Source organism: Ascaphus truei, unplaced genomic scaffold, assembly GCF_040206685.1.
Source record: "Ascaphus truei isolate aAscTru1 unplaced genomic scaffold, aAscTru1.hap1 HAP1_SCAFFOLD_234, whole genome shotgun sequence".
NCBI classification, from domain to species: Eukaryota; Metazoa; Chordata; class Amphibia; order Anura; family Ascaphidae; genus Ascaphus; species Ascaphus truei.
Genome location: NW_027455259.1, coordinates 27130 through 48568, shown reverse-complemented (window position 1 = coordinate 48568; position 21439 = coordinate 27130). Strand labels below are relative to the sequence as shown.

The following is a 21439-nucleotide window of genomic DNA, read 5'->3' as shown; positions in this document are numbered from 1 at the left end:
GAATTCTGACATCAAGAATTCCGTCTATAGTACATTTGAGTGCACCTGTCATTTTCTCAGTCTCTGTGTATGCATGGAGCAAGATATAGGCTCATGGATTTAAGAATGAGAGGATATCATGAGACAGCAATCTCCACCTACGGCCATACTACCTTGAAAGCGCCCGATCCTGTCAGATCTCGGAAGCTAAGCAGCGTGAGGCTTGATTAGTACTGGGTTGGGAGACTGCCTGGGAATACCAGGTGCTGTGGGTGTTTTTATTTTTCGCTTCCCTAATGAAAATATACATGGCATTCCTTGCAGCAAATGAAAATGTTTCATTTTTTACTACTTTTTTCCCGCAGTGGCAAAGAAATATATCGTTTTTTCCTCAGAAAGTTCAACACAATGCAACCTTCCAAAATAGAATTCTGACATCAAGAATTCCGTCTATAGTACATTTGAGTGCACCTGTCATTTTCTCAGTCTCTGTGTATGCATGGAGCAAGATATAGGCTCATGGATTTAAGAATGAGAGGATATCATGAGACAGCAATCTCCACCTACGGCCATACTACCTTGAAAGCGCCCGATCCTGTCAGATCTCGGAAGCTAAGCAGGGTGAGGCTTGATTAGTACTGGGTTGGGAGACTGCCTGGGAATACCAGGTGCTGTGGGTGTTTTTATTTTTTGCTTCCCTAATGAAAATATACATGGCATTCCTTGCAGCTAATGAAAATGTTTCATTTTTTACTACTTTTTTCCCGCAGTGGCAAAGAAATATATCGTTTTTTCCTCTGAAAGTTCAACATAATGCAACCTTCCAAAATAGAATTCTGACATCAAGAATTCCGTCTATAGTACATTTGAGTGCACCTGTCATTTTCTCAGTCTCTGTGTATGCATGGAGCAAGATATAGGCTCATGGATTTAAGAATGAGAGGATATCATGAGACAGCAATCTCCACCTACGGCCATACTACCTTGAAAGCGCCCGATCCTGTCAGATCTCGGAAGCTAAGCAGCGTGAGGCTTGATTAGTACTGGGTTGGGAGACTGCCTGGGAATACCAGGTGCTGTGGGTGTTTTTATTTTTCGCTTCCCTAATGAAAATATACATGGCATTCCTTGCAGCAAATGAAAATGTTTCATTTTTTACTACTTTTTTCCCGCAGTGGCAAAGAAATATATCGTTTTTTCCTCAGAAAGTTCAACACAATGCAACCTTCCAAAATAGAATTCTGACATCAAGAATTCCGTCTATAGTACATTTGAGTGCACCTGTCATTTTCTCAGTCTCTGTGTATGCATGGAGCAAGATATAGGCTCATGGATTTAAGAATGAGAGGATATCATGAGACAGCAATCTCCACCTACGGCCATACTACCTTGAAAGCGCCCGATCCTGTCAGATCTCGGAAGCTAAGCAGGGTGAGGCTTGATTAGTACTGGGTTGGGAGACTGCCTGGGAATACCAGGTGCTGTGGGTGTTTTTATTTTTTGCTTCCCTAATGAAAATATACATGGCATTCCTTGCAGCTAATGAAAATGTTTCATTTTTTACTACTTTTTTCCCGCAGTGGCAAAGAAATATATCGTTTTTTCCTCTGAAAGTTCAACATAATGCAACCTTCCAAAATAGAATTCTGACATCAAGAATTCCGTCTATAGTACATTTGAGTGCACCTGTCATTTTCTCAGTCTCTGTGTATGCATGGAGCAAGATATAGGCTCATGGATTTAAGAATGAGAGGATATCATGAGACAGCAATCTCCACCTACGGCCATACTACCTTGAAAGCGCCCGATCCCGTCAGATCTCGGAAGCTAAGCAGGGTGAGGCTTGATTAGTACTGGGTTGGGAGACTGCCTGGGAATACCAGGTGCTGTGGGTGTTTTTATTTTTCGCTTCCCTAATGAAAATATACATGGCATTCCTTGCAGCAAATGAAAATGTTTCATTTTTTACTACTTTTTTCCCGCAGTGGCAAAGAAATATATCGTTTTTTCCTCAGAAAGTTCAACACAATGCAACCTTCCAAATAGAATTCTGACATCAAGAATTCCGTCTATAGTACATTTGAGTGCACCTGTCATTTTCTCAGTCTCTGTGTATGCATGGAGCAAGATATAGGCTCATGGATTTAAGAATGAGAGGATATCATGAGACAGCAATCTCCACCTACGGCCATACTACCTTGAAAGCGCCCGATCCTGTCAGATCTCGGAAGCTAAGCAGCGTGAGGCTTGATTAGTACTGGGTTGGGAGACTGCCTGGGAATACCAGGTGCTGTGGGTGTTTTTATTTTTCGCTTCCCTAATGAAAATATACATGGCATTCCTTGCAGCAAATGAAAATGTTTCATTTTTTACTACTTTTTTCCCGCAGTGGCAAAGAAATATATCGTTTTTTCCTCAGAAAGTTCAACACAATGCAACCTTCCAAAATAGAATTCTGACATCAAGAATTCCGTCTATAGTACATTTGAGTGCACCTGTCATTTTCTCAGTCTCTGTGTATGCATGGAGCAAGATATAGGCTCATGGATTTAAGAATGAGAGGATATCATGAGACAGCAATCTCCACCTACGGCCATACTACCTTGAAAGCGCCCGATCCTGTCAGATCTCGGAAGCTAAGCAGGGTGAGGCTTGATTAGTACTGGGTTGGGAGACTGCCTGGGAATACCAGGTGCTGTGGGTGTTTTTATTTTTTGCTTCCCTAATGAAAATATACATGGCATTCCTTGCAGCTAATGAAAATGTTTCATTTTTTACTACTTTTTTCCCGCAGTGGCAAAGAAATATATCGTTTTTTCCTCTGAAAGTTCAACATAATGCAACCTTCCAAAATAGAATTCTGACATCAAGAATTCCGTCTATAGTACATTTGAGTGCACCTGTCATTTTCTCAGTCTCTGTGTATGCATGGAGCAAGATATAGGCTCATGGATTTAAGAATGAGAGGATATCATGAGACAGCAATCTCCACCTACGGCCATACTACCTTGAAAGCGCCCGATCCTGTCAGATCTCGGAAGCTAAGCAGCGTGAGGCTTGATTAGTACTGGGTTGGGAGACTGCCTGGGAATACCAGGTGCTGTGGGTGTTTTTATTTTTCGCTTCCCTAATGAAAATATACATGGCATTCCTTGCAGCAAATGAAAATGTTTCATTTTTTACTACTTTTTTCCCGCAGTGGCAAAGAAATATATCGTTTTTTCCTCAGAAAGTTCAACACAATGCAACCTTCCAAATAGAATTCTGACATCAAGAATTCCGTCTATAGTACATTTGAGTGCACCTGTCATTTTCTCAGTCTCTGTGTATGCATGGAGCAAGATATAGGCTCATGGATTTAAGAATGAGAGGATATCATGAGACAGCAATCTCCACCTACGGCCATACTACCTTGAAAGCGCCCGATCCTGTCAGATCTCGGAAGCTAAGCAGCGTGAGGCTTGATTAGTACTGGGTTGGGAGACTGCCTGGGAATACCAGGTGCTGTGGGTGTTTTTATTTTTCGCTTCCCTAATGAAAATATACATGGCATTCCTTGCAGCAAATGAAAATGTTTCATTTTTTACTACTTTTTTCCCGCAGTGGCAAAGAAATATATCGTTTTTTCCTCAGAAAGTTCAACACAATGCAACCTTCCAAAATAGAATTCTGACATCAAGAATTCCGTCTATAGTACATTTGAGTGCACCTGTCATTTTCTCAGTCTCTGTGTATGCATGGAGCAAGATATAGGCTCATGGATTTAAGAATGAGAGGATATCATGAGACAGCAATCTCCACCTACGGCCATACTACCTTGAAAGCGCCCGATCCTGTCAGATCTCGGAAGCTAAGCAGGGTGAGGCTTGATTAGTACTGGGTTGGGAGACTGCCTGGGAATACCAGGTGCTGTGGGTGTTTTTATTTTTTGCTTCCCTAATGAAAATATACATGGCATTCCTTGCAGCTAATGAAAATGTTTCATTTTTTACTACTTTTTTCCCGCAGTGGCAAAGAAATATATCGTTTTTTCCTCTGAAAGTTCAACATAATGCAACCTTCCAAAATAGAATTCTGACATCAAGAATTCCGTCTATAGTACATTTGAGTGCACCTGTCATTTTCTCAGTCTCTGTGTATGCATGGAGCAAGATATAGGCTCATGGATTTAAGAATGAGAGGATATCATGAGACAGCAATCTCCACCTACGGCCATACTACCTTGAAAGCGCCCGATCCTGTCAGATCTCGGAAGCTAAGCAGCGTGAGGCTTGATTAGTACTGGGTTGGGAGACTGCCTGGGAATACCAGGTGCTGTGGGTGTTTTTATTTTTCGCTTCCCTAATGAAAATATACATGGCATTCCTTGCAGCAAATGAAAATGTTTCATTTTTTACTACTTTTTTCCCGCAGTGGCAAAGAAATATATCGTTTTTTCCTCAGAAAGTTCAACACAATGCAACCTTCCAAAATAGAATTCTGACATCAAGAATTCCGTCTATAGTACATTTGAGTGCACCTGTCATTTTCTCAGTCTCTGTGTATGCATGGAGCAAGATATAGGCTCATGGATTTAAGAATGAGAGGATATCATGAGACAGCAATCTCCACCTACGGCCATACTACCTTGAAAGCGCCCGATCCTGTCAGATCTCGGAAGCTAAGCAGGGTGAGGCTTGATTAGTACTGGGTTGGGAGACTGCCTGGGAATACCAGGTGCTGTGGGTGTTTTTATTTTTTGCTTCCCTAATGAAAATATACATGGCATTCCTTGCAGCTAATGAAAATGTTTCATTTTTTACTACTTTTTTCCCGCAGTGGCAAAGAAATATATCGTTTTTTCCTCTGAAAGTTCAACATAATGCAACCTTCCAAAATAGAATTCTGACATCAAGAATTCCGTCTATAGTACATTTGAGTGCACCTGTCATTTTCTCAGTCTCTGTGTATGCATGGAGCAAGATATAGGCTCATGGATTTAAGAATGAGAGGATATCATGAGACAGCAATCTCCACCTACGGCCATACTACCTTGAAAGCGCCCGATCCCGTCAGATCTCGGAAGCTAAGCAGGGTGAGGCTTGATTAGTACTGGGTTGGGAGACTGCCTGGGAATACCAGGTGCTGTGGGTGTTTTTATTTTTCGCTTCCCTAATGAAAATATACATGGCATTCCTTGCAGCAAATGAAAATGTTTCATTTTTTACTACTTTTTTCCCGCAGTGGCAAAGAAATATATCGTTTTTTCCTCAGAAAGTTCAACACAATGCAACCTTCCAAATAGAATTCTGACATCAAGAATTCCGTCTATAGTACATTTGAGTGCACCTGTCATTTTCTCAGTCTCTGTGTATGCATGGAGCAAGATATAGGCTCATGGATTTAAGAATGAGAGGATATCATGAGACAGCAATCTCCACCTACGGCCATACTACCTTGAAAGCGCCCGATCCTGTCAGATCTCGGAAGCTAAGCAGCGTGAGGCTTGATTAGTACTGGGTTGGGAGACTGCCTGGGAATACCAGGTGCTGTGGGTGTTTTTATTTTTCGCTTCCCTAATGAAAATATACATGGCATTCCTTGCAGCAAATGAAAATGTTTCATTTTTTACTACTTTTTTCCCGCAGTGGCAAAGAAATATATCGTTTTTTCCTCAGAAAGTTCAACACAATGCAACCTTCCAAAATAGAATTCTGACATCAAGAATTCCGTCTATAGTACATTTGAGTGCACCTGTCATTTTCTCAGTCTCTGTGTATGCATGGAGCAAGATATAGGCTCATGGATTTAAGAATGAGAGGATATCATGAGACAGCAATCTCCACCTACGGCCATACTACCTTGAAAGCGCCCGATCCTGTCAGATCTCGGAAGCTAAGCAGGGTGAGGCTTGATTAGTACTGGGTTGGGAGACTGCCTGGGAATACCAGGTGCTGTGGGTGTTTTTATTTTTTGCTTCCCTAATGAAAATATACATGGCATTCCTTGCAGCTAATGAAAATGTTTCATTTTTTACTACTTTTTTCCCGCAGTGGCAAAGAAATATATCGTTTTTTCCTCTGAAAGTTCAACATAATGCAACCTTCCAAAATAGAATTCTGACATCAAGAATTCCGTCTATAGTACATTTGAGTGCACCTGTCATTTTCTCAGTCTCTGTGTATGCATGGAGCAAGATATAGGCTCATGGATTTAAGAATGAGAGGATATCATGAGACAGCAATCTCCACCTACGGCCATACTACCTTGAAAGCGCCCGATCCTGTCAGATCTCGGAAGCTAAGCAGCGTGAGGCTTGATTAGTACTGGGTTGGGAGACTGCCTGGGAATACCAGGTGCTGTGGGTGTTTTTATTTTTCGCTTCCCTAATGAAAATATACATGGCATTCCTTGCAGCAAATGAAAATGTTTCATTTTTTACTACTTTTTTCCCGCAGTGGCAAAGAAATATATCGTTTTTTCCTCAGAAAGTTCAACACAATGCAACCTTCCAAAATAGAATTCTGACATCAAGAATTCCGTCTATAGTACATTTGAGTGCACCTGTCATTTTCTCAGTCTCTGTGTATGCATGGAGCAAGATATAGGCTCATGGATTTAAGAATGAGAGGATATCATGAGACAGCAATCTCCACCTACGGCCATACTACCTTGAAAGCGCCCGATCCTGTCAGATCTCGGAAGCTAAGCAGGGTGAGGCTTGATTAGTACTGGGTTGGGAGACTGCCTGGGAATACCAGGTGCTGTGGGTGTTTTTATTTTTTGCTTCCCTAATGAAAATATACATGGCATTCCTTGCAGCTAATGAAAATGTTTCATTTTTTACTACTTTTTTCCCGCAGTGGCAAAGAAATATATCGTTTTTTCCTCTGAAAGTTCAACATAATGCAACCTTCCAAAATAGAATTCTGACATCAAGAATTCCGTCTATAGTACATTTGAGTGCACCTGTCATTTTCTCAGTCTCTGTGTATGCATGGAGCAAGATATAGGCTCATGGATTTAAGAATGAGAGGATATCATGAGACAGCAATCTCCACCTACGGCCATACTACCTTGAAAGCGCCCGATCCCGTCAGATCTCGGAAGCTAAGCAGGGTGAGGCTTGATTAGTACTGGGTTGGGAGACTGCCTGGGAATACCAGGTGCTGTGGGTGTTTTTATTTTTCGCTTCCCTAATGAAAATATACATGGCATTCCTTGCAGCAAATGAAAATGTTTCATTTTTTACTACTTTTTTCCCGCAGTGGCAAAGAAATATATCGTTTTTTCCTCAGAAAGTTCAACACAATGCAACCTTCCAAAATAGAATTCTGACATCAAGAATTCCGTCTATAGTACATTTGAGTGCACCTGTCATTTTCTCAGTCTCTGTGTATGCATGGAGCAAGATATAGGCTCATGGATTTAAGAATGAGAGGATATCATGAGACAGCAATCTCCACCTACGGCCATACTACCTTGAAAGCGCCCGATCCTGTCAGATCTCGGAAGCTAAGCAGCGTGAGGCTTGATTTGTACTGGGTTGGGAGACTGCCTGGGAATACCAGGTGCTGTGGGTGTTTTTATTTTTCGCTTCCCTAATGAAAATATACATGGCATTCCTTGCAGCAAATGAAAATGTTTCATTTTTTACTACTTTTTTCCCGCAGTGGCAAAGAAATATATCGTTTTTTCCTCAGAAAGTTCAACACAATGCAACCTTCCAAATAGAATTCTGACATCAAGAATTCCGTCTATAGTACATTTGAGTGCACCTGTCATTTTCTCAGTCTCTGTGTATGCATGGAGCAAGATATAGGCTCATGGATTTAAGAATGAGAGGATATCATGAGACAGCAATCTCCACCTACGGCCATACTACCTTGAAAGCGCCCGATCCTGTCAGATCTCGGAAGCTAAGCAGCGTGAGGCTTGATTAGTACTGGGTTTGGAGACTGCCTGGGAATACCAGGTGCTGTGGGTGTTTTTATTTTTCGCTTCCCTAATGAAAATATACATGGCATTCCTTGCAGCAAATGAAAATGTTTCATTTTTTACTACTTTTTTCCCGCAGTGGCAAAGAAATATATCGTTTTTTCCTCAGAAAGTTCAACACAATGCAACCTTCCAAAATAGAATTCTGACATCAAGAATTCCGTCTATAGTACATTTGAGTGCACCTGTCATTTTCTCAGTCTCTGTGTATGCATGGAGCAAGATATAGGCTCATGGATTTAAGAATGAGAGGATATCATGAGACAGCAATCTCCACCTACGGCCATACTACCTTGAAAGCGCCCGATCCTGTCAGATCTCGGAAGCTAAGCAGGGTGAGGCTTGATTAGTACTGGGTTGGGAGACTGCCTGGGAATACCAGGTGCTGTGGGTGTTTTTATTTTTCGCTTCCCTAATGAAAATATACATGGCATTCCTTGCAGCTAATGAAAATGTTTCATTTTTTACTACTTTTTTCCCGCAGTGGCAAAGAAATATATCGTTTTTTCCTCTGAAAGTTCAACATAATGCAACCTTCCAAAATAGAATTCTGACATCAAGAATTCCGTCTATAGTACATTTGAGTGCACCTGTCATTTTCTCAGTCTCTGTGTATGCATGGAGCAAGATATAGGCTCATGGATTTAAGAATGAGAGGATATCATGAGACAGCAATCTCCACCTACGGCCATACTACCTTGAAAGCGCCCGATCCCGTCAGATCTCGGAAGCTAAGCAGGGTGAGGCTTGATTAGTACTGGGTTGGGAGACTGCCTGGGAATACCAGGTGCTGTGGGTGTTTTTATTTTTCGCTTCCCTAATGAAAATATACATGGCATTCCTTGCAGCAAATGAAAATGTTTCATTTTTTACTACTTTTTTCCCGCAGTGGCAAAGAAATATATCGTTTTTTCCTCAGAAAGTTCAACACAATGCAACCTTCCAAAATAGAATTCTGACATCAAGAATTCCGTCTATAGTACATTTGAGTACACCTGTCATTTTCTCAGTCTCTGTGTATGCATGGAGCAAGATATAGGCTCATGGATTTAAGAATGAGAGGATATCATGAGACAGCAATCTCCACCTACGGCCATACTACCTTGAAAGCGCCCGATCCCGTCAGATCTCGGAAGCTAAGCAGGGTGAGGCTTGATTAGTACTGGGTTGGGAGACTGCCTGGGAATACCAGGTGCTGTGGGTGTTTTTATTTTTCGCTTCCATAATGAAAATATACATGGCATTCCTTGCAGCTAATGAAAATGTTTCATTTTTTACTACTTTTTTCCTGCAGTGGCAAAGAAATATATCGTTTTTTCCTCAGAAAGTTCAACACAATGCAACCTTCCAAAATAGAATTCTGACATCAAGAATTCCGTCTATAGTACATTTGAGTGCACCTGTCTTTTTCTCAGTCTCTGTGTATGCATGGAGCAAGATATAGGCTCATGGATTTAAGAATGAGAGGATATCATGAGACAGCAATCTCCACCTACGGCCATACTACCTTGAAAGCGCCCGATCCCGTCACATCTCGGAAGCTAAGCAGGGTGAGGCTTGATTAGTACTGGGTTGGGAGACTGCCTGGGAATACCAGGTGCTGTGGGTGTTTTTATTTTTTGCTTCCCTAATGAAAATATACATGGCATTCCTTGCAGCTAATGAAAATGTTTCATTTTTTACTACTTTTTTCCCGCAGTGGCAAAGAAATATATCGTTTTTTCCTCAGAAAGTTCAACACAATGCAACCATCCAAAATAGAATTCTGACATCGAGAATTCCGTCTATAGTACATTTGAGTGCACCTGTCATTTTCTCAGTCTCTGTGTATGCATGGAGCAAGATATAGGCTCATGGATTTAAGAATGAGAGGATATCATGAGACAGCAATCTCCACCTACGGCCATACTACCTTGAAAGCGCCCGATCCTGTCAGATCTCGGAAGCTAAGCAGCGTGAGGCTTGATTAGTACTGGGTTGGGAGACTGCCTGGGAATACCAGGTGCTGTGGGTGTTTTTATTTTTCGCTTCCCTAATGAAAATATACATGGCATTCCTTGCAGCAAATGAAAATGTTTCATTTTTTACTACTTTTTTCCCGCAGTGGCAAAGAAATATATCGTTTTTTCCTCAGAAAGTTCAACACAATGCAACCTTCCAAATAGAATTCTGACATCAAGAATTCCGTCTATAGTACATTTGAGTGCACCTGTCATTTTCTCAGTCTCTGTGTATGCATGGAGCAAGATATAGGCTCATGGATTTAAGAATGAGAGGATATCATGAGACAGCAATCTCCACCTACGGCCATACTACCTTGAAAGCGCCCGATCCTGTCAGATCTCGGAAGCTAAGCAGCGTGAGGCTTGATTAGTACTGGGTTGGGAGACTGCCTGGGAATACCAGGTGCTGTGGGTGTTTTTATTTTTCGCTTCCCTAATGAAAATATACATGGCATTCCTTGCAGCAAATGAAAATGTTTCATTTTTTACTACTTTTTTCCCGCAGTGGCAAAGAAATATATCGTTTTTTCCTCAGAAAGTTCAACACAATGCAACCTTCCAAAATAGAATTCTGACATCAAGAATTCCGTCTATAGTACATTTGAGTGCACCTGTCATTTTCTCAGTCTCTGTGTATGCATGGAGCAAGATATAGGCTCATGGATTTAAGAATGAGAGGATATCATGAGACAGCAATCTCCACCTACGGCCATACTACCTTGAAAGCGCCCGATCCTGTCAGATCTCGGAAGCTAAGCAGGGTGAGGCTTGATTAGTACTGGGTTGGGAGACTGCCTGGGAATACCAGGTGCTGTGGGTGTTTTTATTTTTTGCTTCCCTAATGAAAATATACATGGCATTCCTTGCAGCTAATGAAAATGTTTCATTTTTTACTACTTTTTTCCCGCAGTGGCAAAGAAATATATCGTTTTTTCCTCTGAAAGTTCAACATAATGCAACCTTCCAAAATAGAATTCTGACATCAAGAATTCCGTCTATAGTACATTTGAGTGCACCTGTCATTTTCTCAGTCTCTGTGTATGCATGGAGCAAGATATAGGCTCATGGATTTAAGAATGAGAGGATATCATGAGACAGCAATCTCCACCTACGGCCATACTACCTTGAAAGCGCCCGATCCTGTCAGATCTCGGAAGCTAAGCAGCGTGAGGCTTGATTAGTACTGGGTTGGGAGACTGCCTGGGAATACCAGGTGCTGTGGGTGTTTTTATTTTTCGCTTCCCTAATGAAAATATACATGGCATTCCTTGCAGCAAATGAAAATGTTTCATTTTTTACTACTTTTTTCCCGCAGTGGCAAAGAAATATATCGTTTTTTCCTCAGAAAGTTCAACACAATGCAACCTTCCAAATAGAATTCTGACATCAAGAATTCCGTCTATAGTACATTTGAGTGCACCTGTCATTTTCTCAGTTTCTGTGTATGCATGGAGCAAGATATAGGCTCATGGATTTAAGAATGAGAGGATATCATGAGACAGCAATCTCCACCTACGGCCATACTACCTTGAAAGCGCCCGATCCTGTCAGATCTCGGAAGCTAAGCAGCGTGAGGCTTGATTAGTACTGGGTTGGGAGACTGCCTGGGAATACCAGGTGCTGTGGGTGTTTTTATTTTTCGCTTCCCTAATGAAAATATACATGGCATTCCTTGCAGCAAATGAAAATGTTTCATTTTTTACTACTTTTTTCCCGCAGTGGCAAAGAAATATATCGTTTTTTCCTCAGAAAGTTCAACACAATGCAACCTTCCAAAATAGAATTCTGACATCAAGAATTCCGTCTATAGTACATTTGAGTGCACCTGTCATTTTCTCAGTCTCTGTGTATGCATGGAGCAAGATATAGGCTCATGGATTTAAGAATGAGAGGATATCATGAGACAGCAATCTCCACCTACGGCCATACTACCTTGAAAGCGCCCGATCCTGTCAGATCTCGGAAGCTAAGCAGGGTGAGGCTTGATTAGTACTGGGTTGGGAGACTGCCTGGGAATACCAGGTGCTGTGGGTGTTTTTATTTTTTGCTTCCCTAATGAAAATATACATGGCATTCCTTGCAGCTAATGAAAATGTTTCATTTTTTACTACTTTTTTCCCGCAGTGGCAAAGAAATATATCGTTTTTTCCTCTGAAAGTTCAACATAATGCAACCTTCCAAAATAGAATTCTGACATCAAGAATTCCGTCTATAGTACATTTGAGTGCACCTGTCATTTTCTCAGTCTCTGTGTATGCATGGAGCAAGATATAGGCTCATGGATTTAAGAATGAGAGGATATCATGAGACAGCAATCTCCACCTACGGCCATACTACCTTGAAAGCGCCCGATCCCGTCAGATCTCGGAAGCTAAGCAGGGTGAGGCTTGATTAGTACTGGGTTGGGAGACTGCCTGGGAATACCAGGTGCTGTGGGTGTTTTTATTTTTCGCTTCCCTAATGAAAATATACATGGCATTCCTTGCAGCAAATGAAAATGTTTCATTTTTTACTACTTTTTTCCCGCAGTGGCAAAGAAATATATCGTTTTTTCCTCAGAAAGTTCAACACAATGCAACCTTCCAAAATAGAATTCTGACATCAAGAATTCCGTCTATAGTACATTTGAGTACACCTGTCATTTTCTCAGTCTCTGTGTATGCATGGAGCAAGATATAGGCTCATGGATTTAAGAATGAGAGGATATCATGAGACAGCAATCTCCACCTACGGCCATACTACCTTGAAAGCGCCCGATCCCGTCAGATCTCGGAAGCTAAGCAGGGTGAGGCTTGATTAGTACTGGGTTGGGAGACTGCCTGGGAATACCAGGTGCTGTGGGTGTTTTTATTTTTCGCTTCCATAATGAAAATATACATGGCATTCCTTGCAGCTAATGAAAATGTTTAATTTTTTACTACTTTTTTCCCGCAGTGGCAAAGAAATATATCGTTTTTTCCTCAGAAAGTTCAACACAATGCAACCTTCCAAAATAGAATTCTGACATCAAGAATTCCGTCTATAGTACATTTGAGTGCACCTGTCATTTTCTTAGTCTCTGTGTATGCATGGAGCAAGATATAGGCTCATGGATTTAAGAATGAGAGGATATCATGAGACAGCAATCTCCACCTACGGCCATACTACCTTGAAAGCGCCCGATCCTGTCAGATCTCGGAAGCTAAGCAGCGTGAGGCTTGATTAGTACTGGGTTGGGAGACTGCCTGGGAATACCAGGTGCTGTGGGTGTTTTTATTTTTCGCTTCCCTAATGAAAATATACATGGCATTCCTTGCAGCAAATGAAAATGTTTCATTTTTTACTACTTTTTTCCCGCAGTGGCAAAGAAATATATCGTTTTTTCCTCAGAAAGTTCAACACAATGCAACCTTCCAAATAGAATTCTGACATCAAGAATTCCGTCTATAGTACATTTGAGTGCACCTGTCATTTTCTCAGTCTCTGTGTATGCATGGAGCAAGATATAGGCTCATGGATTTAAGAATGAGAGGATATCATGAGACAGCAATCTCCACCTACGGCCATACTACCTTGAAAGCGCCCGATCCTGTCAGATCTCGGAAGCTAAGCAGCGTGAGGCTTGATTAGTACTGGGTTTGGAGACTGCCTGGGAATACCAGGTGCTGTGGGTGTTTTTATTTTTCGCTTCCCTAATGAAAATATACATGGCATTCCTTGCAGCAAATGAAAATGTTTCATTTTTTACTACTTTTTTCCCGCAGTGGCAAAGAAATATATCGTTTTTTCCTCAGAAAGTTCAACACAATGCAACCTTCCAAAATAGAATTCTGACATCAAGAATTCCGTCTATAGTACATTTGAGTGCACCTGTCATTTTCTCAGTCTCTGTGTATGCATGGAGCAAGATATAGGCTCATGGATTTAAGAATGAGAGGATATCATGAGACAGCAATCTCCACCTACGGCCATACTACCTTGAAAGCGCCCGATCCTGTCAGATCTCGGAAGCTAAGCAGGGTGAGGCTTGATTAGTACTGGGTTGGGAGACTGCCTGGGAATACCAGGTGCTGTGGGTGTTTTTATTTTTCGCTTCCCTAATGAAAATATACATGGCATTCCTTGCAGCTAATGAAAATGTTTCATTTTTTACTACTTTTTTCCCGCAGTGGCAAAGAAATATATCGTTTTTTCCTCTGAAAGTTCAACATAATGCAACCTTCCAAAATAGAATTCTGACATCAAGAATTCCGTCTATAGTACATTTGAGTGCACCTGTCATTTTCTCAGTCTCTGTGTATGCATGGAGCAAGATATAGGCTCATGGATTTAAGAATGAGAGGATATCATGAGACAGCAATCTCCACCTACGGCCATACTACCTTGAAAGCGCCCGATCCCGTCAGATCTCGGAAGCTAAGCAGGGTGAGGCTTGATTAGTACTGGGTTGGGAGACTGCCTGGGAATACCAGGTGCTGTGGGTGTTTTTATTTTTCGCTTCCCTAATGAAAATATACATGGCATTCCTTGCAGCAAATGAAAATGTTTCATTTTTTACTACTTTTTTCCCGCAGTGGCAAAGAAATATATCGTTTTTTCCTCAGAAAGTTCAACACAATGCAACCTTCCAAAATAGAATTCTGACATCAAGAATTCCGTCTATAGTACATTTGAGTACACCTGTCATTTTCTCAGTCTCTGTGTATGCATGGAGCAAGATATAGGCTCATGGATTTAAGAATGAGAGGATATCATGAGACAGCAATCTCCACCTACGGCCATACTACCTTGAAAGCGCCCGATCCCGTCAGATCTCGGAAGCTAAGCAGGGTGAGGCTTGATTAGTACTGGGTTGGGAGACTGCCTGGGAATACCAGGTGCTGTGGGTGTTTTTATTTTTCGCTTCCATAATGAAAATATACATGGCATTCCTTGCAGCTAATGAAAATGTTTCATTTTTTACTACTTTTTTCCTGCAGTGGCAAAGAAATATATCGTTTTTTCCTCAGAAAGTTCAACACAATGCAACCTTCCAAAATAGAATTCTGACATCAAGAATTCCGTCTATAGTACATTTGAGTGCACCTGTCTTTTTCTCAGTCTCTGTGTATGCATGGAGCAAGATATAGGCTCATGGATTTAAGAATGAGAGGATATCATGAGACAGCAATCTCCACCTACGGCCATACTACCTTGAAAGCGCCCGATCCCGTCACATCTCGGAAGCTAAGCAGGGTGAGGCTTGATTAGTACTGGGTTGGGAGACTGCCTGGGAATACCAGGTGCTGTGGGTGTTTTTATTTTTTGCTTCCCTAATGAAAATATACATGGCATTCCTTGCAGCTAATGAAAATGTTTCATTTTTTACTACTTTTTTCCCGCAGTGGCAAAGAAATATATCGTTTTTTCCTCAGAAAGTTCAACACAATGCAACCATCCAAAATAGAATTCTGACATCGAGAATTCCGTCTATAGTACATTTGAGTGCACCTGTCATTTTCTCAGTCTCTGTGTATGCATGGAGCAAGATATAGGCTCATGGATTTAAGAATGAGAGGATATCATGAGACAGCAATCTCCACCTACGGCCATACTACCTTGAAAGCGCCCGGTCCCGTCAGATCTCGGAAGCTAAGCAGGGTGAGGCTTGATTAGTACTGGGTTGGGAGACTGCCTGGGAATACCAGGTGCTGTGGGTGTTTTTATTTTTCGCTTCCCTAATGAAAATATACATGGCATTCCTTGCAGCAAATGAAAATGTTTCATTTTTTACTACTTTTTTCCCGCAGTGGCAAAGAAATATATCGTTTTTTCCTCAGAAAGTTCAACACAATGCAACCTTCCAAAATAGAATTCTGACATCAAGAATTCCGTCTATAGTACATTTGAGTGCACCTGTCATTTTCTCAGTCTCTGTGTATGCATGGAGCAAGATATAGGCTCATGGATTTAAGAATGAGAGGATATCATGAGACAGCAATCTCCACCTACGGCCATACTACCTTGAAAGCGCCCGATCCTGTCAGATCTCGGAAGCTAAGCAGGATGAGGCTTGATTAGTACTGGGTTGGGAGACTGCCTGGGAATACCAGGTGCTGTGGGTGTTTTTATTTTTCGCTTCCCTAATGAAAATATACATGGCATTCCTTGCAGCAAATGAAAATGTTTCATTTTTTACTACTTTTTTCCCGCAGTGGCAAAGACTATATCGTTTTTTCCTCAGAAAGTTCAACACAATGCAACCTTCCAAAATAGAATTCTGACATCAAGAATTCCGTCTATAGTACATTTGAGTACACCTGTCATTTTCTCAGTCTCTGTGTATGCATGGAGCAAGATATAGGCTCATGGATTTAAGAATGAGAGGATATCATGAGACAGCAATCTCCACCTACGGCCATACTAACTTGAAAGCGCCCGATCCCGTCAGATCTCGGAAGCTAAGCAGGGTGAGGCTTGATTAGTACTGGGTTGGGAGACTGCCTGGGAATACCAGGTGCTGTTGGTGTTTTTATTTTTCGCTTCCATAATGAAAATATACATGGCATTCCTTGCAGCTAATGAAAATGTTTCATTTTTTACTACTTTTTTCCTGCAGTGGCAAAGAAATATATCGTTTTTTCCTCAGAAAGTTCAACACAATGCAACCTTCCAAAATAGAATTCTGACATCAAGAATTCCGTCTATAGTACATTTGAGTGCACCTGTCATTTTCTCAGTCTCTGTGTATGCATGGAGCAAGATATAGGCTCATGGATTTAAGAATGAGAGGATATCATGAGACAGCAATCTCCACCTACGGCCATACTACCTTGAAAGCGCCTGATCCCGTCACATCTCGGAAGCTAAGCAGCGTGAGGCTTGATTAGTACTGGGTTGGGAGACTGCCTGGGAATACCAGGTGCTGTGGGTGTTTTTATTTTTCGCTTCCCTAATGAAAATATACATGGCATTCCTTGCAGCAAATGAAAATGTTTCATTTTTTACTACTTTTTTCCCGCAGTGGCAAAGAAATATATCGTTTTTTCCTCAGAAAGTTCAACACAATGCAACCTTCCAAAATAGAATTCTGACATCATGAATTCCGTCTATAGTACATTTGAGTGCACCTGTCATTTTCTCAGTCTCTGTGTATGCATGGAGCAAGATATAGGCTCATGGATTTAAGAATGAGAGGATATCATGAGACAGCAATCTCCACCTACGGCCATACTACCTTGAAAGCGCCCGATCCTGTCAGATCTCGGAAGCTAAGCAGCGTGAGGCTTGATTAGTACTGGGTTGGGAGACTGCCTGGGAATACCAGGTGCTGTGGGTGTTTTTATTTTTCGCTTCCCTAATGAAAATATACATGGCATTCCTTGCAGCAAATGAAAATGTTTCATTTTTTACTACTTTTTTCCCGCAGTGGCAAAGAAATATATCGTTTTTTCCTCAGAAAGTTCAACACAATGCAACCTTCCAAATAGAATTCTGACATCAAGAATTCCGTCTATAGTACATTTGAGTGCACCTGTCATTTTCTCAGTCTCTGTGTATGCATGGAGCAAGATATAGGCTCATGGATTTAAGAATGAGAGGATATCATGAGACAGCAATCTCCACCTACGGCCATACTACCTTGAAAGCGCCCGATCCTGTCAGATCTCGGAAGCTAAGCAGCGTGAGGCTTGATTAGTACTGGGTTGGGAGACTGCCTGGGAATACCAGGTGCTGTGGGTGTTTTTATTTTTCGCTTCCCTAATGAAAATATACATGGCATTCCTTGCAGCAAATGAAAATGTTTCATTTTTTACTACTTTTTTCCCGCAGTGGCAAAGAAATATATCGTTTTTTCCTCAGAAAGTTCAACACAATGCAACCTTCCAAAATAGAATTCTGACATCAAGAATTCCGTCTATAGTACATTTGAGTGCACCTGTCATTTTCTCAGTCTCTGTGTATGCATGGAGCAAGATATAGGCTCATGGATTTAAGAATGAGAGGATATCATGAGACAGCAATCTCCACCTACGGCCATACTACCTTGAAAGCGCCCGATCCTGTCAGATCTCGGAAGCTAAGCAGGGTGAGGCTTGATTAGTACTGGGTTGGGAGACTGCCTGGGAATACCAGGTGCTGTGGGTGTTTTTATTTTTTGCTTCCCTAATGAAAATATACATGGCATTCCTTGCAGCTAATGAAAATGTTTCATTTTTTACTACTTTTTTCCCGCAGTGGCAAAGAAATATATCGTTTTTTCCTCAGAAAGTTCAACACAATGCAACCTTCCAAAATAGAATTCTGACATCAAGAATTCCGTCTATAGTACATTTGAGTACACCTGTCATTTTCTCAGTCTCTGTGTATGCATGAAGCAAGATATAGGCTCATGGATTTAAGAATGAGAGGATATCATGAGACAGCAATCTCCACCTACGGCCATACTACCTTGAAAGCGCCCGATCCCGTCAGATCTCGGAAGCTAAGCAGGGTGAGGCTTGATTAGTACTGGGTTGGGAGACTGCCTGGGAATACCAGGTGCTGTGGGTGTTTTTATTTTTCGCTTCCATAATGAAAATATACATGGCATTCCTTGCAGCTAATGAAAATGTTTCATTTTTTACTACTTTTTTCCTGCAGTGGCAAAGAAATATATCGTTTTTTCCTCAGAAAGTTCAACACAATGCAACCTTCCAAAATAGAATTCTGACATCAAGAATTCCGTCTATAGTACATTTGAGTGCACCTGTCTTTTTCTCAGTCTCTGTGTATGCATGGAGCAAGATATAGGCTCATGGATTTAAGAATGAGAGGATATCATGAGACAGCAATCTCCACCTACGGCCATACTACCTTGAAAGCGCCCGATCCCGTCACATCTCGGAAGCTAAGCAGGGTGAGGCTTGATTAGTACTGGGTTGGGAGACTGCCTGGGAATACCAGGTGCTGTGGGTGTTTTTATTTTTTGCTTCCCTAATGAAAATATACATGGCATTCCTTGCAGCTAATGAAAATGTTTCATTTTTTACTACTTTTTTCCCGCAGTGGCAAAGAAATATATCGTTTTTTCCTCAGAAAGTTCAACACAATGCAACCATCCAAAATAGAATTCTGACATCGAGAATTCCGTCTATAGTACATTTGAGTGCACCTGTCATTTTCTCAGTCTCTGTGTATGCATGGAGCAAGATATAGGCTCATGGATTTAAGAATGAGAGGATATCATGAGACAGCAATCTCCACCTACGGCCATACTACCTTGAAAGCGCCCGGTCCCGTCAGATCTCGGAAGCTAAGCAGGGTGAGGCTTGATTAGTACTGGGTTGGGAGACTGCCTGGGAATACCAGGTGCTGTGGGTGTTTTTATTTTTCGCTTCCCTAATGAAAATATACATGGCATTCCTTGCAGCAAATGAAAATGTTTCATTTTTTACTACTTTTTTCCCGCAGTGGCAAAGAAATATATCGTTTTTTCCTCAGAAAGTTCAACACAATGCAACCTTCCAAAATAGAATTCTGACATCAAGAATTCAGTCTATAGTACATTTGAGTGCACCTGTCATTTTCTCAGTCTCTGTGTATGCATGGAGCAAGATATAGGCTCATGGATTTAAGAATGAGAGGATATCATGAGACAGCAATCTCCACCTACGGCCATACTACCTTGAAAGGTGCCCGATCCCGTCAGATCTCGGAAGCTAAGCAGGATGAGGCTTGATTAGTACTGGGTTGGGAGACTGCCTGGGAATACCAGGTGCTGTGGGTGTTTTTATTTTTCGCTTCCCTAATGAAAATATACATGGCATTCCTTGCAGCAAATGAAAATGTTTCATTTTTTACTACTTTTTTCCCGCAGTGGCAAAGACTATATCGTTTTTTCCTCAGAAAGTTCAACACAATGCAACCTTCCAAAATAGAATTCTGACATCAAGAATTCCGTCTATAGTACATTTGAGTACACCTGTCATTTTCTCAGTCTCTGTGTATGCATGGAGCAAGATATAGGCTCATGGATTTAAGAATGAGAGGATATCATGAGACAGCAATCTCCACCTACGGCCATACTAACTTGAAAGCGCCCGATCCCGTCAGATCTCGGAAGCTAAGCAGGGTGAGGCTTGATTAGTACTGGGTTGGGAGACTGCCTGGGAATACCAGGTGCTGTTGGTGTTTTTATTTTTCGCTTCCATAATGAAAATATACATGGCATTCCTTGCAGCTAATGAAAATGTTTCATTTTTTACTACTTTTTTCCTGCAGTGGCAAAGAAATATATCGTTTTTTCCTCAGAAAGTTCAACACAATGCAACCTTCCAAAATAGAATTCTGACATCAAGAATTCCGTCTATAGTACATTTGAGTGCACCTGTCATTTTCTCAGTCTCTGTGTATGCATGGAGCAAGATATAGGCTCATGGATTTAAGAATGAGAGGATATCATGAGACAGCAATCTCCACCTACGGCCATACTACCTTGAAAGCGCCCGATCCCGTCACATCTCGGAAGCTAAGCAGCGTGAGGCTTGATTAGTACTGGGTTGGGAGACTGCCTGGGAATACCAGGTGCTGTGGGTGTTTTTATTTTTCGCTTCCCTAATGAAAATATACATGGCATTCCTTGCAGCAAATGAAAATGTTTCATTTTTTACTACTTTTTTCCCGCAGTGGCAAAGAAATATATCGTTTTTTCCTCAGAAAGTTCAACACAATGCAACCTTCCAAATAGAATTCTGACATCAAGAATTCCGTCTATAGTACATTTGAGTGCACCTGTCATTTTCTCAGTCTCTGTGTATGCATGGAGCAAGATATAGGCTCATGGATTTAAGAATGAGAGGATATCATGAGACAGCAATCTCCACCTACGGCCATACTACCTTGAAAGCGCCCGATCCTGTCAGATCTCGGAAGCTAAGCAGCGTGAGGCTTGATTAGTACTGGGTTGGGAGACTGCCTGGGAATACCAGGTGCTGTGGGTGTTTTTATTTTTCGCTTCCCTAATGAAAATATACATGGCATTCCTTGCAGCAAATGAAAATGTTTCATTTTTTACTACTTTTTTCCCGCAGTGGCAAAGAAATATATCGTTTTTTCCTCAGAAAGTTCAACACAATGCAACCTTCCAAAATAGAATTCTGACATCAAGAATTCCGTCTATAGTACATTTGAGTGCACCTGTCATTTTCTCAGTCTCTGTGTATGCATGGAGCAAGATATAGGCTCATGGATTTAAGAATGAGAGGATATCATGAGACAGCAATCTCCACCTACGGCCATACTACCTTGAAAGCGCCCGATCCCGTCAGATCTCGGAAGCTAAGCAGGGTGAGGCTTGATTAGTACTGGGTTGGGAGACTGCCTGGGAATACCAGGTGCTGTGGGTGTTTTTATTTTTTGCTTCCCTAATGAAAATATACATGGCATTCCTTGCAGCTAATGAAAATGTTTCATTTTTTACTACTTTTTTCCCGCAGTGGCAAAGAAATATATCGTTTTTTCCTCTGAAAGTTCAACATAAT

General features: G+C 41.4%; 31 non-coding genes and 22 pseudogenes across 31 annotated transcripts; all 53 read left to right on the top strand.

Annotated features, from left to right (window-relative positions):
• The first annotated feature begins 135 nt into the window (after window positions 1–135).
• LOC142478137 (5S ribosomal RNA) lies at window positions 136–254 on the top strand (annotated as a pseudogene).
• A 286-nt stretch (window positions 255–540) lies between these two features.
• Window positions 541–659, top strand: LOC142478002 (5S ribosomal RNA). The gene has a single exon (XR_012792896.1). It is a non-coding gene; the product is annotated as a 5S ribosomal RNA (ribosomal RNA).
• A 286-nt stretch (window positions 660–945) lies between these two features.
• LOC142478136 (5S ribosomal RNA) lies at window positions 946–1064 on the top strand (annotated as a pseudogene).
• A 286-nt stretch (window positions 1065–1350) lies between these two features.
• LOC142478001 (5S ribosomal RNA) lies at window positions 1351–1469 on the top strand. The gene has a single exon (XR_012792895.1). It is a non-coding gene; the product is annotated as a 5S ribosomal RNA (ribosomal RNA).
• A 286-nt stretch (window positions 1470–1755) lies between these two features.
• Window positions 1756–1874, top strand: LOC142477818 (5S ribosomal RNA). Its single transcript, XR_012792720.1, has one exon. It is a non-coding gene; the product is annotated as a 5S ribosomal RNA (ribosomal RNA).
• Window positions 1875–2159: 285 nt separating this feature from the next.
• On the top strand, window positions 2160–2278 carry LOC142478135 (5S ribosomal RNA; annotated as a pseudogene).
• Window positions 2279–2564: 286 nt separating this feature from the next.
• On the top strand, window positions 2565–2683 carry LOC142478000 (5S ribosomal RNA). The gene has a single exon (XR_012792894.1). It is a non-coding gene; the product is annotated as a 5S ribosomal RNA (ribosomal RNA).
• Window positions 2684–2969: 286 nt separating this feature from the next.
• LOC142478134 (5S ribosomal RNA) lies at window positions 2970–3088 on the top strand (annotated as a pseudogene).
• Window positions 3089–3373: 285 nt separating this feature from the next.
• LOC142478132 (5S ribosomal RNA) lies at window positions 3374–3492 on the top strand (annotated as a pseudogene).
• Window positions 3493–3778: 286 nt separating this feature from the next.
• Window positions 3779–3897, top strand: LOC142477999 (5S ribosomal RNA). Its single transcript, XR_012792893.1, has one exon. It is a non-coding gene; the product is annotated as a 5S ribosomal RNA (ribosomal RNA).
• A 286-nt stretch (window positions 3898–4183) lies between these two features.
• On the top strand, window positions 4184–4302 carry LOC142478131 (5S ribosomal RNA; annotated as a pseudogene).
• A 286-nt stretch (window positions 4303–4588) lies between these two features.
• LOC142477998 (5S ribosomal RNA) lies at window positions 4589–4707 on the top strand. Its single transcript, XR_012792892.1, has one exon. It is a non-coding gene; the product is annotated as a 5S ribosomal RNA (ribosomal RNA).
• Window positions 4708–4993: 286 nt separating this feature from the next.
• Window positions 4994–5112, top strand: LOC142477817 (5S ribosomal RNA). The gene has a single exon (XR_012792719.1). It is a non-coding gene; the product is annotated as a 5S ribosomal RNA (ribosomal RNA).
• A 285-nt stretch (window positions 5113–5397) lies between these two features.
• Window positions 5398–5516, top strand: LOC142478130 (5S ribosomal RNA; annotated as a pseudogene).
• Window positions 5517–5802: 286 nt separating this feature from the next.
• LOC142477996 (5S ribosomal RNA) lies at window positions 5803–5921 on the top strand. Its single transcript, XR_012792890.1, has one exon. It is a non-coding gene; the product is annotated as a 5S ribosomal RNA (ribosomal RNA).
• A 286-nt stretch (window positions 5922–6207) lies between these two features.
• LOC142478129 (5S ribosomal RNA) lies at window positions 6208–6326 on the top strand (annotated as a pseudogene).
• Window positions 6327–6612: 286 nt separating this feature from the next.
• On the top strand, window positions 6613–6731 carry LOC142477995 (5S ribosomal RNA). Its single transcript, XR_012792889.1, has one exon. It is a non-coding gene; the product is annotated as a 5S ribosomal RNA (ribosomal RNA).
• Window positions 6732–7017: 286 nt separating this feature from the next.
• On the top strand, window positions 7018–7136 carry LOC142478260 (5S ribosomal RNA). The gene has a single exon (XR_012793029.1). It is a non-coding gene; the product is annotated as a 5S ribosomal RNA (ribosomal RNA).
• Window positions 7137–7422: 286 nt separating this feature from the next.
• On the top strand, window positions 7423–7541 carry LOC142478209 (5S ribosomal RNA; annotated as a pseudogene).
• Window positions 7542–7826: 285 nt separating this feature from the next.
• Window positions 7827–7945, top strand: LOC142478208 (5S ribosomal RNA; annotated as a pseudogene).
• A 286-nt stretch (window positions 7946–8231) lies between these two features.
• Window positions 8232–8350, top strand: LOC142477994 (5S ribosomal RNA). The gene has a single exon (XR_012792888.1). It is a non-coding gene; the product is annotated as a 5S ribosomal RNA (ribosomal RNA).
• Window positions 8351–8636: 286 nt separating this feature from the next.
• LOC142478259 (5S ribosomal RNA) lies at window positions 8637–8755 on the top strand. Its single transcript, XR_012793028.1, has one exon. It is a non-coding gene; the product is annotated as a 5S ribosomal RNA (ribosomal RNA).
• Window positions 8756–9041: 286 nt separating this feature from the next.
• LOC142478258 (5S ribosomal RNA) lies at window positions 9042–9160 on the top strand. The gene has a single exon (XR_012793027.1). It is a non-coding gene; the product is annotated as a 5S ribosomal RNA (ribosomal RNA).
• Window positions 9161–9446: 286 nt separating this feature from the next.
• On the top strand, window positions 9447–9565 carry LOC142478082 (5S ribosomal RNA). The gene has a single exon (XR_012792976.1). It is a non-coding gene; the product is annotated as a 5S ribosomal RNA (ribosomal RNA).
• A 286-nt stretch (window positions 9566–9851) lies between these two features.
• LOC142478128 (5S ribosomal RNA) lies at window positions 9852–9970 on the top strand (annotated as a pseudogene).
• Window positions 9971–10255: 285 nt separating this feature from the next.
• LOC142478127 (5S ribosomal RNA) lies at window positions 10256–10374 on the top strand (annotated as a pseudogene).
• Window positions 10375–10660: 286 nt separating this feature from the next.
• Window positions 10661–10779, top strand: LOC142477993 (5S ribosomal RNA). Its single transcript, XR_012792887.1, has one exon. It is a non-coding gene; the product is annotated as a 5S ribosomal RNA (ribosomal RNA).
• Window positions 10780–11065: 286 nt separating this feature from the next.
• Window positions 11066–11184, top strand: LOC142478126 (5S ribosomal RNA; annotated as a pseudogene).
• Window positions 11185–11469: 285 nt separating this feature from the next.
• LOC142478125 (5S ribosomal RNA) lies at window positions 11470–11588 on the top strand (annotated as a pseudogene).
• A 286-nt stretch (window positions 11589–11874) lies between these two features.
• LOC142477992 (5S ribosomal RNA) lies at window positions 11875–11993 on the top strand. The gene has a single exon (XR_012792886.1). It is a non-coding gene; the product is annotated as a 5S ribosomal RNA (ribosomal RNA).
• Window positions 11994–12279: 286 nt separating this feature from the next.
• LOC142478257 (5S ribosomal RNA) lies at window positions 12280–12398 on the top strand. The gene has a single exon (XR_012793026.1). It is a non-coding gene; the product is annotated as a 5S ribosomal RNA (ribosomal RNA).
• A 286-nt stretch (window positions 12399–12684) lies between these two features.
• LOC142478256 (5S ribosomal RNA) lies at window positions 12685–12803 on the top strand. The gene has a single exon (XR_012793025.1). It is a non-coding gene; the product is annotated as a 5S ribosomal RNA (ribosomal RNA).
• A 286-nt stretch (window positions 12804–13089) lies between these two features.
• Window positions 13090–13208, top strand: LOC142478124 (5S ribosomal RNA; annotated as a pseudogene).
• Window positions 13209–13493: 285 nt separating this feature from the next.
• On the top strand, window positions 13494–13612 carry LOC142478207 (5S ribosomal RNA; annotated as a pseudogene).
• Window positions 13613–13898: 286 nt separating this feature from the next.
• Window positions 13899–14017, top strand: LOC142477991 (5S ribosomal RNA). Its single transcript, XR_012792885.1, has one exon. It is a non-coding gene; the product is annotated as a 5S ribosomal RNA (ribosomal RNA).
• A 286-nt stretch (window positions 14018–14303) lies between these two features.
• On the top strand, window positions 14304–14422 carry LOC142478254 (5S ribosomal RNA). The gene has a single exon (XR_012793023.1). It is a non-coding gene; the product is annotated as a 5S ribosomal RNA (ribosomal RNA).
• Window positions 14423–14708: 286 nt separating this feature from the next.
• LOC142478253 (5S ribosomal RNA) lies at window positions 14709–14827 on the top strand. Its single transcript, XR_012793022.1, has one exon. It is a non-coding gene; the product is annotated as a 5S ribosomal RNA (ribosomal RNA).
• A 286-nt stretch (window positions 14828–15113) lies between these two features.
• Window positions 15114–15232, top strand: LOC142478081 (5S ribosomal RNA). The gene has a single exon (XR_012792975.1). It is a non-coding gene; the product is annotated as a 5S ribosomal RNA (ribosomal RNA).
• Window positions 15233–15518: 286 nt separating this feature from the next.
• LOC142477944 (5S ribosomal RNA) lies at window positions 15519–15637 on the top strand. Its single transcript, XR_012792840.1, has one exon. It is a non-coding gene; the product is annotated as a 5S ribosomal RNA (ribosomal RNA).
• Window positions 15638–15923: 286 nt separating this feature from the next.
• Window positions 15924–16042, top strand: LOC142478074 (5S ribosomal RNA). The gene has a single exon (XR_012792968.1). It is a non-coding gene; the product is annotated as a 5S ribosomal RNA (ribosomal RNA).
• A 285-nt stretch (window positions 16043–16327) lies between these two features.
• On the top strand, window positions 16328–16446 carry LOC142478059 (5S ribosomal RNA). The gene has a single exon (XR_012792952.1). It is a non-coding gene; the product is annotated as a 5S ribosomal RNA (ribosomal RNA).
• A 286-nt stretch (window positions 16447–16732) lies between these two features.
• LOC142478242 (5S ribosomal RNA) lies at window positions 16733–16851 on the top strand (annotated as a pseudogene).
• A 286-nt stretch (window positions 16852–17137) lies between these two features.
• On the top strand, window positions 17138–17256 carry LOC142478123 (5S ribosomal RNA; annotated as a pseudogene).
• Window positions 17257–17541: 285 nt separating this feature from the next.
• LOC142478121 (5S ribosomal RNA) lies at window positions 17542–17660 on the top strand (annotated as a pseudogene).
• Window positions 17661–17946: 286 nt separating this feature from the next.
• LOC142477990 (5S ribosomal RNA) lies at window positions 17947–18065 on the top strand. The gene has a single exon (XR_012792884.1). It is a non-coding gene; the product is annotated as a 5S ribosomal RNA (ribosomal RNA).
• Window positions 18066–18351: 286 nt separating this feature from the next.
• On the top strand, window positions 18352–18470 carry LOC142478247 (5S ribosomal RNA). Its single transcript, XR_012793021.1, has one exon. It is a non-coding gene; the product is annotated as a 5S ribosomal RNA (ribosomal RNA).
• Window positions 18471–18756: 286 nt separating this feature from the next.
• On the top strand, window positions 18757–18875 carry LOC142478080 (5S ribosomal RNA). The gene has a single exon (XR_012792974.1). It is a non-coding gene; the product is annotated as a 5S ribosomal RNA (ribosomal RNA).
• A 286-nt stretch (window positions 18876–19161) lies between these two features.
• Window positions 19162–19280, top strand: LOC142477943 (5S ribosomal RNA). The gene has a single exon (XR_012792839.1). It is a non-coding gene; the product is annotated as a 5S ribosomal RNA (ribosomal RNA).
• Window positions 19281–19566: 286 nt separating this feature from the next.
• Window positions 19567–19686, top strand: LOC142478230 (5S ribosomal RNA; annotated as a pseudogene).
• Window positions 19687–19971: 285 nt separating this feature from the next.
• LOC142478058 (5S ribosomal RNA) lies at window positions 19972–20090 on the top strand. Its single transcript, XR_012792951.1, has one exon. It is a non-coding gene; the product is annotated as a 5S ribosomal RNA (ribosomal RNA).
• A 286-nt stretch (window positions 20091–20376) lies between these two features.
• Window positions 20377–20495, top strand: LOC142478231 (5S ribosomal RNA; annotated as a pseudogene).
• A 285-nt stretch (window positions 20496–20780) lies between these two features.
• Window positions 20781–20899, top strand: LOC142478120 (5S ribosomal RNA; annotated as a pseudogene).
• Window positions 20900–21185: 286 nt separating this feature from the next.
• Window positions 21186–21304, top strand: LOC142478235 (5S ribosomal RNA). Its single transcript, XR_012793019.1, has one exon. It is a non-coding gene; the product is annotated as a 5S ribosomal RNA (ribosomal RNA).
• Window positions 21305–21439: the final 135 nt, after the last annotated feature.